Raw genomic sequence first — 12,030 nt, forward strand, 5'->3', positions numbered from 1 at the left:
CAGCTCCCTTTGGGGCAGGTTCGTGCTCCCCCCACACTGACAGAAAGGAACGAGAAGCTGTAGGGCTGAATCAAGTGACAACACAACCGGGAATGAGGATCTGAACCACATATAGAAGGGGGACAGGGGAAAAGACTGGAGCTTTTCTCTTGTTTTGTGACAGGGGAGAGTATTTGGGAAGCTGGATATTTTTAATATCATTTTTCAATTTCTTTTTCTTCCTTCCAAAAAGAAAAAGGTCCAGAATATCAGCTCCACCCCTTCATTTTGTTCCAGAAGTAAATGGTGTCGGTACATCTTGTGAGAGAAACATGTTCAACTTGTAACAGCAAGAGCTCAAGTTGAGAGAGACTTCTGTTAGCTGCAGCATTAACACTTCCTTGGACTGTGTTAACATCCTCCCCCCTCCCCAAATCTGTCTAATGTTAACTTTGTGAGCACAAGGAAAGATCTTTTTAAATCCCAAAGCACTCAATGCTAAACGAGCTCTGACTTCCCATGTAAAAGGCAACAAGGAAAGGGGAAACAGAGGGGAGAGAGCAGGAAGGAGAGGGAAGAGCCCTGAGAAGAACACCCGGAGTCAAAGTGGGGTTTTCACTTTCTCACACATCCCTATAAAAAGCATCCCTACTCAAACGGCATAATGGAAGGGCATTATCAGCCACTAAAGGGACTTTTAAGGTAAATCAGCATATTTAATATCTATGAATAGTTAAAAAAAAGGAGAACAATCTTCAATTAACGCCACGTAAGAGGAGTTCATTATTTTTTAAACAACGAGGGCTGGGACCTAGAGCACCCACTTGAGATGCATCCTGCAATATTACAGAGCAGCTAGCGGGCTGTGCTAGATAAACAAAAGCTTTTTCAGAGATGCAATCCTAATTTTCAGAATGTTGCTAAGGCAACAGCAGACTGTAACGAGAAATCCCGAGTAACGAGCAGGTTGCAATATATGAAGATCTTAGGCTCCCGACTGAATTATTCATACACGCTCCTGAATAGTGAGATTTATAAAAGCAATAGCCTTATTCCATCACTACGGATGGAAATACTATATATCCTGTCTAGAATATTTATCCGAGTTCCAAACACGCATCTCTTTATTACTGAACATGATATGTAAGGCAAGATCACTAGGCTGAACAAAAGAGGCTCGTGGCTCCAGCATAAAGACACTCGCAGTAATTTTGCATAAAATCACGAGCTGTCTGCTGAATGATCTAGAAGAATGGTTTCCTAAACCCAAGCTAAACCCAATGTTCAGTTTCAGATTATCCTTGTACTGATTCAACAGTAATTCCAGAAGGACAGGACAAACTAAGCAATTAGGATCTAAGGCCCACATTTGAGAAGAATTGGCTGTACTTTACCCATCGTGCACACACACAGCATTTCATTTGTGGAAAAATTCCTGCTGTGGCAAGGGAAGCCTTGTGTAGAGCCTAGATAGCCTGCTATTGATCTCCAAAAGCGATGGCAGCAAGACTCAGCAAGAGTTTGTTGCTTTAAAACCTTCATTCAACTCTGGTAACAACGCACTGCTAGAACATCAGAACAAATTCACATCCTTTCCTTTGGTTTGCCAGCAAAGTCTCTGATTAACTGGCTAGCAGTGAGTTGAGCATCTGCCCACAGCCAGCCACGACCATGCTTTTGCTCAATATACCCGAAGGTAGCTATTTTATCCTTTTCTAGGACTGAGCTGATGCTCCCTGCGAGTTCACCATATGGAGACAGGCAAAAAAAAATCTGCCCTAGCTACCTCTGGGGGCTTTTTGTCACAGATCTCAGATCTCCATTTTAAACATCGATCAAATAGTAAAAAGTGTGGTCATTTTAAGCAATATTCTCAATTTCTAGGGATTAACACCGTTTATGCATTAAGATATAAATGCATAAACTATAAGATGACTGTACATCAATGTTTGCAACTACAAACTATAAAGCTGTTTTACAAACCTGACAATGAAAACATGTTGCAAAAACACAGTACAAGGTAGATAAAATTATTTGGTATCAGTTTGATGAATTAAGAACTCCATTATTCGTGAAGCATCTCTATTTACTAAATGCAATTGTTTCAGTTCAGCAGATTTTCAATTAATGTGCATTAATTGCAGGTCAAGCCCGAGAACCCAAAAGCCCCCATAAAAATGCCATATCACATGTGACAGTCCCACAGACCTGAGTACTCCACAGACATACAGAAATAATTTTCAAACAGAAGTTCATTCAGTGAAATCTCCCAACAAGGAGTTTACATCTGGTCAAGTCTTATCAACAAAGCTTCCATGCTAGCAAAGCTTCTTCAACTGAGCTATAGCTAAACCATCCTTCTTCTGCAGAATCCATAACTCAAGAAGTATGTCCAGTGGAGATAGTTTAACACACTGAAAATTAAATTATCTGCTCCTTACGGTTAGTCCTCCTAAATTGTTTGTAAGCGAGCTATTGGCCTCTGCAGAAGCTCCAGTCTAAATGGGTTTACGATCTGAAATGGGTGTCCAGCAGTGCCCTGCACTGCAGTTTAATCTTGGGAATTCCTTGGTTCAACTGTCTTGTCAGAGGGAGGACAGCAGACAACCGCCTCACTAATATGACAGCCTGATCTAACAGCTGCTTAAGCATGATTTTCTATTGCTAAACTTAAAATCCTGGTGACACAGAAAGTAGAGTAAAATCAGCATCCTGCTGCTTCTTAATGAACACTTTAGAAAGCATATCATCAGAAGAGCAGCCTAATTGCTCAGGCCCAAGCACAGGGAGATGGAGAGTCAATTCCTCCTTTCCCCATCTGAGAACAAACACAGAACATTTTTTTCTGTCATCTTGTTACTCCTAGCTTTGAAAGTGATCTCATTTTCTTAGTAAGTAGAGGGTTCAGTCAAGAAAGTATTGCTAACTTTTGTACTAAGTATCTTTTTTTTTTTTTTTGTGTGTGTGTGTGTGTGATGGGATATCCTCCTCTTTCACGGTATAATCAGTGAAACAAAAGGCTACGTTAAAGAAATGTACTGGGATCAAACACTGCATAAGCATTTCTTTCTTTAGAAGGAATGGAGTAAGAGCAGACACGATGAGGGTTTCAAAAGAAAATTCCAACGTGCTATAAAAGTGTGAATATAGGACAAAGGCTGCCGCCAATAAATCTAAACTCAGAAGCATCTCAATTTCTTACTGTTTAATGTTTAGATGAGAAACTAATACAGTGCATAAGAATTTAGTGAATTTATTTGAAAAGTGTCTGGAAAACTAGTTTAGAGACAAGTAAAAATGCATGAGCAAGACAAAAAAATAAGCACCTTTGTTTTCTTCAAAAATACCTCAAAGATCAGATGACCATGTAAACGTGACAGGGAAAAAAACACTCACCTCAGCACCCAAATACCAAAAACCCCTAGCTAAACACCTGCATACACACACTAACTGGGGGCAGAAAGGTTGTCAAAGCTTAAAGCAACAGGAAAGAAAAATTTGCTGGAAAGCCAATTTTCACATTTTTAGGGTGTTTACACATTGCCTAACACTGAGGAAAGGGGAGCAGATCAGAAGGTTACTGCTACAGACACCCTCTGTGACACCAAAGGTGGGATGAGGAAAGGAGGGGGTTTAAACAGACAGCAACTTTACTGCTTCATCAATGAATACAGCAATCTTAGCCATCTTTTCAGAATATTCGAGCAAAGAAGCGTTATTATGAATTAAGAGAGAAGCTATCAATAAGTATTAGAAGCCCTCATTACTCTGACCAAAAGGCAGTTCAGGGCAGGGACTTGCTTACAGCCTCAGGCTGCAGCAATCCAGGGATTGAGGATAATCAGCCTGGCCTTGAGGCATCCTTTCTTTATATAGATATACCAGTTAAAATAAAATTAGTCAAGATTTTTCAATATATATTATGTGCTTTTTTTTTTTTTTTAAAAAAAAAAAGTTATGTATGTAGCTTACTTGAGTATTCCTCTTTAAGATACCTATGCAACTATTCCCCAGGGCAAAGGGGGAAGGAGCTGAGAAGGCGAGAAGCCCTTTAAAAGAAAGAACTGCAAATTTAGCTGCATGAATAAATACAGAGGAAGAGAAAAATTTAACAGAAAGAAACCAAATAAACAACAGACTGACCAACAAAAAGCAGCTCTTCAAAGTCAGAAACGTGAGTTACCGGCCTGACACAGAACTTGCTTACAAAAGGTTCATTATTCATATAAATAGAAGAACAAGAGCAGATCAGGAGAAAACCACTACAGCACATCTGAAATTGAAGTTGAAAGACTACATTCAAAGTAAAAACAAGATTCACAATATAAGTGCTGAAGACAGCATACCCAATGACTACAGAAAATTAGAATCGTCTCTCTTCTGAGATCAGAAGTCCCAAAGCAGATTTTTTGCAGCAGTACAAAATACATGACAGTATCATTTGATGTTAGAATGACAAGCAGAGAACTAAACATAAGGAAAAAAAATAACTGTATACCTGGCTTTTCGATTAATTTTAAAGGGAAGCATGAATCAAAGGCAGCAAGATCAGTGGAAACAGAGTTTAGAGAAGAACATGTGCAACACAGATTGTGCCAAATAGCTCAATTTATTAAGGGAATATTTCGTAGGAAAAATAAGGTAGGCGTAACCCATTTGAATTATATGCAGTATAAAGAAAATAGGTAGATATTTAGACAAATACAGGGAACAGATAAAGCAGATACAATGGAGATTAATACAAATAATGTTAGGTAATTAGAAGGCTCCCTAACAAAAGATATTTTATCAAGCAGTAGACTAAAAGAGGGGGAAAACTGACAAGGGGGTTAGCAGTGGGGTTTCGTGAGACTGAGACCAGCCTTGTTTCATTTCAGGCCTAATGCACGAGCTGAAATACCAACCTCTCTGGATCACAAACATGGGAACTGCCACCAGCAGAGGCAGAACTATGATCCTGAAGAGACTGATAGCAGTACGGACTTACTGCATCCCTTAATGAGAGTTCTCAAACCAAGAAGTCATCAGCTAGAAAAAGATGGAAGATAAGCAGCTAACCAGTCATTAGATGAGTAGTGATTCTGTGAGTACAGGAACAGCTACACAAGGCAACGTAGCCATGAAGAAGGCCAATGCCCTACGATGCACCATTCAAGGTATACTCAGACAAACTAAAGGAACAGAAATGTCATTCTAAGCAAGCCCTGGTGAGACCTTATACAGAAAGAGGTTATTTGCACTGGTAAAACATAATTTTTAGAATGCAGTGGTGTTTTTCATATCAAAAAAAGGGACTGAAAAAGATCGTTTAGTTACTCAAAACCCAGATGGTGCAGCAATTAGTCTATGAGGTGGCACGTGTGGCAGCAGGAGACAACTGGTCAGCAGAAGAGCTGTTTAAGCTAAAGGAAAATGTCACCAAACAACCACGTGCCTACGAATGTGCCACAGCCACCCATGTTGGAAGTCAGAAGACATTACCAAATGAGATTTTGTACATGTTTCCCGTTAGGAAAGCAGGCAGCTAGCAATCCAGTTAATGCTAATGTTTGAGACAGTTATGATTGGATTATTTTCTGCAACAACATGGACTGGGACACAGTGACCCCCAGAGTCTCCCCTTTCAATTTTCAGAGACACTCACATGGCACAGAGTGCATTAAGTTTCACACCTGCCCACAAACATTCCATTATTTCACCAATAATTAGTGCTATATAACACCCAAGCATGTGAATAGCCTAGATTCAGTGGGAACCAACGGAAAGTTGTTTGTCCAACTTGACCTTCAGTTAGCCTGGTAAGAAGTCTTTTTAGGGTTAGCAAGACTTTTTTCCTTCAAATTAAAAGATACTGGAGAATATCTACTTACTTGTGAAAGAATCCTAGCTACCTGCTCAATACATTTTTTGATTTTTATTTTTTAAAATTTCAAAGAACAGTTTAATAATCAATTTTACATCCTCCGACATTTTCTATAGAAGTTTATCTTTGAACAGCAAACATTTGAGGGAATCCAGCCTCCTTACAGTAGCCATGACTGTGCTCAACCTATGTATAGTGCATAACAGCCTGAATTCAGACTGAGTTTCAAAGTGTTAGGATCAGTGCAATCACAGCCATGTGCTTGCAGTGCACGTAGGCGTGAGTACAACATGGCTACAGAAGATTCTGCAACCCCAAGTGTCCTGAAGGTAGCAGGTTATGAGCAGTACTGAGGCTGAATGCCTGTTAACATCATGCTCAAGGACTTTCTTGCTACACCAAGAGTTCGTCAGCTGCCCAGACAGCCATGGAGTGTGGACAGACAGGGCATATCTGCAGGAGACAGCACTGCCTTTCAAAGCAGCATGGGGAGACAAGACATTTAGGACAGCACTGGGCAACTGAGAATCCCGTCAGCTCACCCTGATCTCAACCAAGCAACACATTTAGAACTTGGCATTGCTCTAAAACATGCCTGAATTCACATACCACCTGAATGATCTTTTCATGGTTCCCCATCCCCGATTATTCCTTAAGATAGAAACGGGTTAAACTGTTTCCTGCTTAAAATCGGCCTATATTTCACTTTATGTTGAAAGGCAGGACAAGAGAGATAGAGACATTTCCATTTCTTGATCTTCATGGAACACATTAATTTTAAGCCTTCACATCACTAGGGGCCCAGGAAGATAGAAGCACGAATCCATTCTGAAATTGTCCGACATTTTAACAGAAAAGGCCAGGGAAAAAAAAAAAACAACAGTTATACTCTGAGCTACGACAGCATTCATTACTGTTTTGATATACAAGTCTTACTCAAGGCTACAGCTCTTTGTGCTTCACAAATTAAACTCTACAGCAGTAGATTAGGTTGAAACTACTGGGATGTCATCACAACTAAATGAATAACCTAGCACTGGAGCATCACACATTGCAATAACCGGATTATCCCAGTACCATCATTTATTCTGCTCATAGTACTGCTTAAGAATTCAGTCGAAAAGAACCCTTCAGAGCTCAGAAATCTTAGTCAATACATGGTCCTATTTATGATGCCAGAGAAAGGCTCTGGTGTATTTAAATCTTTACTAGCTAAGCTCAGTCTGGACTCAGCTGCTTCTCTAAGTAACAAGAAAGTCCACATAAATACAAATGTTCTGCTCTGGTTGCAGTTATCTGAAGAGACGGAAAACAGGACCCGTGTAGTCTTACTATGCAAAGCATTCAGGTCAGATTCTTAGTATTTTTATAAAGTAACACTGAAGTTTAGGTGCTGAAAGATTCATATCCATTTCATAACCATGAGTCTAGCCAGAAGGCATTAGCATTCCTATGGCTGCCTCCATGAAGTCACTGAATAGCTTTGCATGTCCTCTTTCTCATCCTGACCCAAACCACAAGGATGACACCTCAGAGCAGTAACAGTACTGGCGTCTGGTACAGCTTTACACCCTTGAAAGAGAAGTTCAAATTTCCATGAAAATAATGTAATGTGCAATGATACACGGGCTTAGAATCCTTTTCAGGTATTATTTGCAATGGAAATACAATAAAGATTATTTTGATGTGCTTAAAAAGCCACACAACACCTACCTAGAAGACTAATCATCTGCAATCTTCAGTGCAAGTAAAGAAAATAAATAAGTCAAAGTCTCATTACTGCCACTTCTAACAACAGAACTACGATCAGCAGATACAACCTGTATCTAATTAGTCATTTTACCAGTTTCTTTCACTGAACTGAATGCAACAGTCTTTAGCACTAAAAAAATTAGTCAGCTTTCCTTGGTCAGAAGGCAAGTCCTTAGGCAAGATATTTGGGAACAGTCTGGCTTCCCAAAAGTAAAACATAAGGATGCCCCAACTCTAAAACACAGCCAAGCTCTGAGTCCAGATACAACTGTCCCAGGTAGCTACACTAAGCAAAGAAGCTAGTTTTAATGGAAGGTAGAAATTAGCAAGGAATTGGCTCGCGTTTTAAAGTTACAGAGAAAATTCAATAGGTGATGAAAGAAAATTATATAATCCATGCAGCAAGTTTTACTCTTTAAACACGTACAGAGTACACCAAACCTGGAGTGTCTCTCTTCATGCAAGCGACAGAGGAATTTATGGTGCTTTAAAGGAAACAGGCTTTCGACCAAGCCTTCTGTTGAAACCCTCCACGTCACTCCTTGAGGACATGGACAAGAAAACCTCTGAAACGATTTGTTGATTTCTCTACTAGGTAATCTGGGTGCAAAAAAAAAAAAAAGGATGTTTGATCAAAGCCTAAATTATAAGGGTCAATAATTTTCCAAAGCCTCTCAAAACTCCTTCTATATCACCACAAAAACATACCAAATTCTTCTGAACTCTCTTAGATAATGAAAACTACTGGAAGTTTGTGTGGATCCAGCATGCTGGTCAATAATGCAAGTACTCCCAACTACTCACCGCCAGCAGGAGGCTTTCAGACCCCAAAGCTCTGCCATCAAAAAGGACTCTGGGAACGCTCCTCAATCTGCTGTTGGCAAAAGCACTCGAGTTAGCTCAAACTTCCCTCACCAGCTGCACACCAACAGCCTAGATTCAGATTTCTAGATTCAGCTGCACCAGGGAAAGAAGTCACTGATCTCACTTCAAGTCACCATTTCTTCCATCTGCCAGCTAAACTGTTCCTGTGAGCTTCCCTAGACATGTTTCAATTAGATAGGAAAAAAACAGACCTACATCCTACACAGTCTGAAGTGAAATGTTCAGAAACTGCTCCCAATAACAGCTCAACTAACAGATCACAGTGGGTGACAGAGGGTGTCAACGAAAAGCTAAGGACATGTCAATATGACAGCCTCTTCCATACAGGCAGATATTTGCAAGGAACAAATCTGTTTATATCCTGCTCTACTGTAACATGAAGTAAAAAGGGTTAGATTTCTGTTAGTGTGAAGTCAAAAACTATTAGGCTTCACTTAGCAGAAAACATACTTCTTCAAAACAAGTGTGGTAGTTTAACCGTTAGTTGATCATACAAAATATTTTTCAGAAAAGAATCTGAAATTCAGCACTGGATTTTTGCTAAGAATGGCAAGCTGGGCCAAACCCAACTATGACAGCTTCCACATTTGTGCTTTTTAGAGATAATTTTTTTCCCCCGCTAATACATGTTATCATGTATTATATGTCAATGTATTCATGTATTATGTTTCAAAATGAAGGAACAATTATGTTATGCTATTTAGCCATTGCTTTAATGACAGTTAAGACATTTGTCCTGACAAGCTTCAGTCAGCAATCTATCCTGTACACAACTGGACACAGACCTTTCACAGATGGCAGCACCAACCAACTTGCTAGCAAATGAAACTGGGGAGGGAGCAGAGGAGAAAGCTGAGTGTGTTAAAGGACAAAATTCCATTTTGTACACAAATATTTTAATTACAGATTAAAAATATTAAAAATTGGTGTTAGGAAAAGGATAAAAACACAAAACCTTAGCAGCAGGTGAACAAAGATGAACAATACAGATGTTTATGCAGAAGGCAATAGCTGCAGAGAAAAAACGTCCTATTCTCTCCTTGAGACCAGCAATGAAGAATGGAAAAGAAGCCTTTGAACGAGCATCCATAGCCATGCTCCTCAAACCTACAGTTTGCTTCATCAGTTGCACACAGGCATACAACTACCCACTATAATATGCTTGGAAACTTAAATTTTGTGTATTGGAGAACAGCTCATATCACAATGTGATGCAGTCTCATAACACCTGCGTTAAGCTGGTGGAAATCAACTTATGCACAGGAATGGCAGTGGAGGCTCTTCTGTAATTAAAGCTGCTGTGCTTCCATAAATCTGGTTTCAGACATTATTTCCTCAGAATGACTCCCTCAAAAAGTTTTGAAATCATATTAAGATTATAGGTAGACTGAAAGTACGATTTTCCCAACAATATTAAATCAGAATCTGTTGCTGATTTATGATCTCCTAGAAATAGAGCTTTCAGAAAATCTCCTAACACTGCTATACAGTGCATCAGTCTGCCACCTGAAAGAAAAGGCAGCAAAAGATTTCATAAAACATATTTCTGTGGGCTTGCATAGATACTACCTATTGTCCAGAATAAGCACCACATTAAGGCATTCTCAGAGTCTTCTTTCCTAAAAAAATAAAAATAGTGTGAATGACCTTATTATGCAGGTCCTGCGGAGCCAAACAACTCATCTTCCCATTATTAAGAGGCTCAATTTGGAACGCACCGTTTAACAAAAGCCCCTGGGTCATTCCTATCTAACCACTACGATGTGGAATGTACGTGGGAAAACTGCCACTGAAAGCTTCACCGGGCTCCCAAACCCAAACATTTCTGCAGCTCTCCCAGCCAAATGGTGCCAGGGTCACACAATACTCACTACTCCCGTGAAAGCTCCCTAGGCATCACACCCAACAATTACAATATTTTGTATTTATTAGCTACTGCTTGACTCCAAACTATACGACGATTTAGAATTTACTGGAAAATTCCAGAATCCATGCACCTTACAGTAATTTGTTTTTAATGCATTAAATCCATGCACTTTACAGCCAGTTTGTTTACAGACTAAACAAATCAGCACATCCAAAGGTGCTAATGTTTTTTGCTAGTGAGGTTACAGCATAGAGGTACAGAGCTCACCAAAACTGAGCAAAACTGTCAATATATTCCAAGATTTTTAAAAACTGAATCTATGCTGCATTGCAGCCAAAGTTTGTATGGCTTGATGAGCATTACCTGACTATTCATCCTTTAGGGACACCCCTTAAGAAGTCCCACATACCCCAAATGGACAAAGAAATGCAATTGTATCAAGTACTTTTAAAAGCCTAAAATACATTGCCTTGAAACTTGACACGTATGATCTTATTTAAGATGTGGCACTACAGTTCTTCATCAAACTCACCCTGGGGAGAAGTTAATGTCTGAAAGTGGTGATACAAGGACGTATGAACTTAAGTTAACCTGTGCTACTGGCCAAACTGATGGCACCTTTCAACCCCATTAAACACCAAACACACACAATCTTTACATTTTCTATCCAGAGCTATACCTAACGCAGTTCACCTACAATGTCCAGTTAGTTTGAAGCGGTTACAGACCTCAAGCAGGTGGTATAAAGACTTCCGTAAGGCATCTATACTGAAACATAAGCAATGAAAACGTAATACAACTTGACAGAAGGAAGAAAAAAGCATATAACAGAATTATGTTTCAGACAAGAAATATGAGTAATTCCTGTTGTGTGTGTGCACATGCACAAGAATAAAGAAAAAACAGAGAACCACATCAACAGATTCAAGTAATTCACTTCTCCCAAAGCTGGAGAACCGTTAACAAATCCAACCCAGCACACTGCACGCCGCTCAGAATTATTGACATTTAACCATACCCGGTTTTGTTCAGGAGAAAGGCAGCGGTTAGTCTTTATAGCAATTTATAGCTTTGTAAAATAAAAAGTAGCAGCGAGTAACGCAGTTACAAGTGCTACATACTTACTACATTCTTGAGCTTCCAATGTTTAGGACACAACAAGTCTTTATATTATCTTTATCACTGGGGCTTTTTTTTTTTTTTTTTTTTTTAATTACAGTGTACAAACCAGGAATTGCAGATTTTCTACAAAATACTCAAACCCTGGAAACCATCATATTTATTGTTCAAAAAAAACCCGATAATACCCTTTCTTTTAAATCAGCCTTCAGGTAATAACATTACCACTTGTAACAAAAGCAAGGCTGTCAAAGAAAACACGTTTCCAGTGCTGTTTCCTTCTCCTGAGTGGCAAATTGTTTGAATAAAACCTTCTGAAAAAAATAACGTAATTTCACTATTTTATTTTTGTCGCTTTCAGTTCAACAGCGAAGGTGCATTCCTAACCCCACGTTTACGAAAAATACCGCACTGTAAGAGTGCCGTCATCGTGCCTTCTGCTTAGCATGCAGGCAAGAACCGAGCGTGACATGCAGTGCGGTGTAGAAGTCGAGGCGGAGAGCAATCCCGTTGCAGATCACTAGCTAACGCCTCATGGCAAAAAAGGCTTAATCCCAAGTGCTCT

The 12,030-nt window shown here is 39.5% G+C and overlaps 1 protein-coding gene across 12 annotated transcripts in view; it reads right to left on the minus strand.

Moving 5' to 3' along the window:
* R3HDM1 (R3H domain containing 1) overlaps positions 1-12,030 on the minus strand; it is a 79,614-nt gene that overhangs the window by 66,737 nt on the left and 847 nt on the right. The gene's annotated exons all lie outside the window — the stretch shown is intronic.

Source organism: Aythya fuligula, chromosome 6, assembly GCF_009819795.1.
Source record: "Aythya fuligula isolate bAytFul2 chromosome 6, bAytFul2.pri, whole genome shotgun sequence".
NCBI lineage: Eukaryota > Metazoa > Chordata > Aves > Anseriformes > Anatidae > Aythya > Aythya fuligula.